Genomic DNA, 6,055 nt, shown 5'->3' with positions numbered 1-6,055 from the left:
AGAGAATGAAGATGTTACTGAAGAGCAAGTTGCCAAGTTCCTTGGTGCAATCATGAAGCTGAATGCCAATCTATTTGGTAAAGAGACTTGGGGAGATGAACCTCCCCTGTTCACCAATGAACTAAATGCATTGGATCAACTGAGATTGCCCCAGAAGAAACAAGATCCTGGAAAGTTCCTAATACCTTGTACCATAGGCACCATGACCTTTGAGAAGGCTCTATGTGACCTTGGGTCAGGGATAAACCTCATGCCCCTCTCTGTAATAGAGAAACTGGGAATCTTTGAGGTACAAGCTGCTAAAATCTCATTAGAGATGGTAGACAATTCCAGAAAATAGGCTTATGGACAAGTAGAGGACATACTAGTAAAGGCTGAAGGCCTTTACATCCCTGCTGATTTCATAATCCTAGATATTGGGAAAGATGAGGATGAATCCATCATCCTTGGAAGACCCTTCCTAGCCACAGCAAGAGCTGTGAGTGATGTTAACATAGGTGAACTAGTCCTTCAATTGAATGAGGACTCCCTTGAGTTTAAAACTCAAGACATCCTTCTGTAAATATGGAAAAGAGGCACAGTAAGCTTCTCTCACTACAGAGTCAACCAGAGCCCCCACAGCCAAATTCTAAGTTTGGTGTTGGGAGGCCACAACCAAACTCTAAGTTTGGTGTTGAACTCCCATATCCAAACTCTAAGTTTGGTGTTGGGGAGTCTCAACAATGCTCTGAACATCTGTGAGGCTCCATGAGAGCCCACTGTCAAGCTATTGACATTAAAGAAGTGCTTGTTGGGAGGCAACCCAATTTTTATTTATCTAATTCTATTTTTATTTTTATTGTTTTTTTCATGTTTTATTAGGTTCATGATCATGTGGAGTCAAAAAATAAATAGAAAAATCAAAAACAGCAGAAGAAAAATCACACCCTGGAGGAAGGGCTTACTGGCGTTTAAACGCCAGTAAGGAGCATTTGGCTGGCGTTCAACGCCAAAACAGAACATGGATCTGGCGTTGAACGCCCAAAACAAGCAGCATCCTGGCGTTCAGACGCCAGGAATGCACACTGAGGAAAGCTGGCGCTGAACACCAGAAACAAGCATAGAAGTGGCGTTCAACGCCAGAAACATGCTGCATCTGGGCGCTGAACGCCCAGAACAAGCACCAATTCGGCGTTTAAACGCCAGAATTGCATGCAAAGGCATTTTACATGCCTAATTGGTGCAGGGATGTAAATCCTTGACACCTCAGGATCTGTGGACCCCACAGGATCCCCACATACCTCCACTCACCTTACCTCCTCATAATCCTATATCACCCTCTCTCTCTCTCCATTCACAGTCATCCCTTCTATTTTCCATTCACCACTCACATCCATACACCCCTCCTACCTTCAAAATTAAAAATCTCTTTCCCACCCAAGCCCACCCATATAACCGAATACACACATCCCTCCATCTCCTCCATATATTCTTCTTCTTCTACTATTCTTTCTTCTTTTGCTCGAGGGCGAGCAACATTCTAAGTTTGGTGTGGTAAAAGCATAGCTTTTTTTGTTTTTCCATAACCATTGATGGCACCTAAGGCCAGAGAAACCTCTAGAAAGAGGAAAGGGAAGACAAAAGCTTCCACCTTCGAGTCATAGGAGATGGAGAGATTCATCTCAAGGGTCTATAGCTCAGTGGTAGAACATTTGACTGCAAATCAAGAGATCCCTGAGATACCTCAGGGGACACATTTTCCTCCACACAATTATTGGGAGCAACTAAGGATAGGAGCACCAAGAGCACTCCATCATCCTTCATGAAATTAGAGAAGATCAAAAAGCAATGAGGGAGGAGCAACAAAGACAAGGAAGAGACATAGAAGAACTCAAGGACATCATTGGTTCCTCAAGGAGAAAATGCCACCATCACTAAGGTGGACTCATTCCTTGTTCTTACATTCTCTATTTTTCGTTTTCTTTATGTTAAGTGCTTATCCATGTTTGTGTCTTATTACATGATCATTAGTATTTAGTAACTTTGTCTTAAAGATATGAATGTCCTATGAATCCATCACCTCTCTTAAATGAAAAATGTTTTTAATTCAAAAGAACAAGAAGTACATGAGTTTCGAATTTATCCTTGAACTTAGTTTAATTATATTGATGTGGTGACAATAATTTTTGCTTTCTGAATGAATGCTTGAACAGTGCATATGTCTTTTGAAGTTGTTGTTTATGAATGTTAAATATGTTGGCTCTTGAAAGAATGATGACAAGGAGACATGTTATTTGATAATCTGAAAAATCATAAAAATGATTCTTGAAGCAAGAAAAAGCAGTGAATACAAAGCTTGCAGAAAAAAATGGCAAAAAAAAATAGAAAGAAAAAGAAAAAGCAAGCAGAAAAAGCCAAAAGCTCTTAAAACCAAAAGGCAAGAGCAAAAAGCCAATAACCCTTAAAACCAAAAGGCAAGGGTAAATAAAAAGGATCCCAAGCCTTTGAGCATCAGTGGATAGGAGGGCCTAAAGGAATAAAATCCTGGCCTAAAGGAATAAAATCCTGGCCTAAGCAGCTAAACCAAGCTGTCCCTAACCATGTGCTTGTGGCGTGAAGGTCTCAAGTGAAAACTTGAGACTGAGCGGTTAAAGTCAAGGTCTAAAGCAAAAATAGAGTGTGCTTAAGAACCCTGGACACCTCTAATTGGGGACTTTAGCAAAGCTGAGTCACAATCTGAAAAGGTTCACCCAATTATGTGTCTGTGGCATTTATGTATCCGGTGGTAATACTGGAAAACAAAGTGCTTAGGGCCACGGCCAAGACTCATAAAGTAGCTGTGTTCAAGAATCAACATACTGAACTAGGAGAATCAATAACACTATCTGAACTCTGAGTTCCTATAGATGCCAATCATTCTGAACCTCAATGGATAAAGTGAGATGCCAAAACTATTCAAGAGGCAAAAAGCTACAAGTCCCGCTCATCTGATTGGAGCTATGTTTCATTAATAGTTTAGAATTTATAGTATATTCTCTTCTTTTTATCCTATTTGATTTTCAGTTGCTTGGAGACAAGTAACAATTTAAGTTTGGTGTTGTGATGAGCGGATAATTTATACGCTTTTTGGCATTATTTTTAGTATGTTTTTAGTAGGATCTAGTTACTTTTAGGGATGTTTTTATTAGTTTTTATGTTAAATTTATATTTCTGGACTTTACTATGAGTTTGTGTATTTTTCTGTGATTTCAGATATTTTCTGGCTGAAATTGAGGGACTTGAGCAAAAAGTAGATTCAGAGGTTGAAGAAGGACTGCTGATGCTGTTGGATTCTGACCTCCCTGCACTCAAAGTGAATTTTCTGGAGCTACAGAACTCAAAATGGTGCGCTTTCAATTGCGTTGGAAAGTAGACATCCAGGACTTTCCAGCAATATATAATAGTCCATACTTTGGTCGAGTCTAAACGATGCAAAATGGTGTTGAACGCCAGTTCTACGCTGCAGTCTGGAGTTAAACACCAGAAACACGTCACGAACCAGAGTTGAACGCCAGAAATACGTTATAAACTGGCGTTCAACTCCAAGAATGACCTCTCCACATGTAAACTTCAAGCTCAACCCAAGCACACACCAAGTGGACCCCGGAAGTGGATTTACGCATCAATTACTTACTTCTGTAAACCCTAGTAACTAGTTTAGTATAAATAGAACTTTTTACTAGTCTTTTAGACATCTTATGATTTTTAGTTCATCTTTGGATCATATTGATCACGCATGGGAGCTGGCCATTCGGCCATGCCTGAACCTTCATCACTTATGTATTTTCAACGGTAGAGTTTCTGCACTCCATAGATTAAGGTGTGGAGCTCTGCTGTTCCTCATGAATTAATGCAAAGTACTACTATTTTTCTATTCAATTCAACTTATTCCGCTTCTAAGATATTCATTCGCACTTCAACATGAATGTGATGAACGTGACAATCATCATCATTCCCTATGAACGCGTGCCTGACAACCACTTCCGTTCTACCTTAGATTGAATGAGTATCTCTTGGATCTCTTAATCAGAATCTTCGTGGTATAAGCTAGATTGATGGCGGCATTCATGAGAATCCGGAAAATCTAAACCTTGTCTGTGGTATTCCGAGTAGGATTCAGGGATTGAATGACTGTGACGAACTTCAAACTCGCGAGTGCTGAGCGTAGTGACAGACGCAAAAGGATAGTAAATCCTATTCCAGTATGATCGAGAACCTCCAGATGATTAGCCATGCAGTGACAGCGCATCGGACCATTTTCACAGAGAGGATGGGATGTAGCCATTGACAACGGTGATACCTCCAGATGATTAGCCATGCAGTGACAGCGCATCGGACCATTTTCACAGAGAGGATGAGATGTAGCCATTGCAACGGTGATGCCCTTACATAAAGCTAGCCATGGAAAGGAGTAGGATTGATTGGATGAAGACAGTAGGAAAGCAGAGGTTCAGAGGAACAAACGCATCTCTATACGCTTGTCTGAAAGTCTCACCAATGATTTACATAAGTATTTCTATCTTTTCTTTTTATTTATTTATTATTAATATTTTCGAAAACTCCATAACTATTTGATATCCGCCTGACTGAGATCTACAAGATGACCATAGCTTGCTTCATACCAACAATCTCCGTGGGATCGACCCTTACTCACGTAAGGTTTTATTACTTGGACGACCCAGTGCACTTGCTGGTTAGTTGTGCGAAGTTGTGAAGTTATGTTTGGACCATGGTTCTGTGCACCTGTTTTTGGCGCTATTACCAGGGAAAGAACGAACAAATAATTTTACAACCTAATCTGAGTAACAATTTCGCATACCATCTATCAATAACCCAACATCAAACATTCAACAATACACATATCTATTTTCATGTCATAACTAATCAGTCAAATACCAATTTTTCCTTCAAATACAAATAATTTGCCATCATACATGAGTTCTCAACTCATCAACAAGATTCTCATTTTACCTATGCAACATATATACTTACACATATTATCATCAAATCATCATTCATCATTCATCCAACAAACACCAAATTCATATCACAATTCTTATCAAGGTTACTAAGAGTTAAACATATTCATACGTTGTAACCTATCCTATGGTCATCTAGCTGAAGTTTTCACAGAACATTATATATATTAAATACGTAAAACCTAAACCATACCTTGGCCGATTTTCACGTATTATCCAAAGCGAATCACCAAAGCCAAACACAGCCTCACAAGTCCAAAATCACCAAGGCACAAGCACCCAACCTCCACTAAGCTCCAAGGCTCACAATTCAAGCTCCAACATATACATATATAAACCTAATTTCACATATATCACACATACATACTCAAACTCATTACCCAATACACCAATTCAAGAGATTAGATAGAGTTCTGGTATTCTCACCACACCGACAGAGAATTGATGCAAGACCCATCAAGCTCACGAAGCTAATTCAATCCTAAACATCGAGTTTTAAACAAATCTTAACACATGCACTCATAAATTTTTTAAATTGAGGGGTGAGAAATTGAGGATGAGAATGAAGCTTACCTATAAAATTGTTTCGATAAATTTGTAGATCTCGACGCGGTGGATGTGTGGCCACAAACGGTGCGGCAATCGGAGCGAGGAGTGAAAAGATATGGAAGTTGGAAGTGGAGGTTAGGGTTTGAGTTATTCTTCCCTTCTCCAAAGCTGTTTGCAGCGTGGATGAAGTGAAGGAGGAAGGGGAAGCTATATGTGTTATTTAAGTGTGTGGGCTGATTGGGTTGGGCCATGGGCCCATTTCGGGCCTAGTTGGATCGGTTCGGCCCGTTCGACCTAATTTTGGGCCAAATTCTTTAAAATTAGTGTCAAAATTTTTTTAATTAGCTCTATTTTATTAAACTATAAAATTTATATTTCTAATATCTCTAATTAATTATTAATTTATTGGCTAATTATTCATTAATTTCTCGGGTTTTACAGGAATATTTTGAAAAGGGTTTGAAAGGTGGTTAGGTTGGGACCCTTGAAGGGTGGCAAAGTCTGAATTT

Source organism: Arachis ipaensis, chromosome B04 (genome assembly GCF_000816755.2).
Source record: "Arachis ipaensis cultivar K30076 chromosome B04, Araip1.1, whole genome shotgun sequence".
Taxonomy (NCBI): Eukaryota; Viridiplantae; Streptophyta; class Magnoliopsida; order Fabales; family Fabaceae; genus Arachis; species Arachis ipaensis.
The sequence above is the reverse complement of the archived record's forward strand: the minus strand, read 5'-3'. Positions refer to the sequence as shown.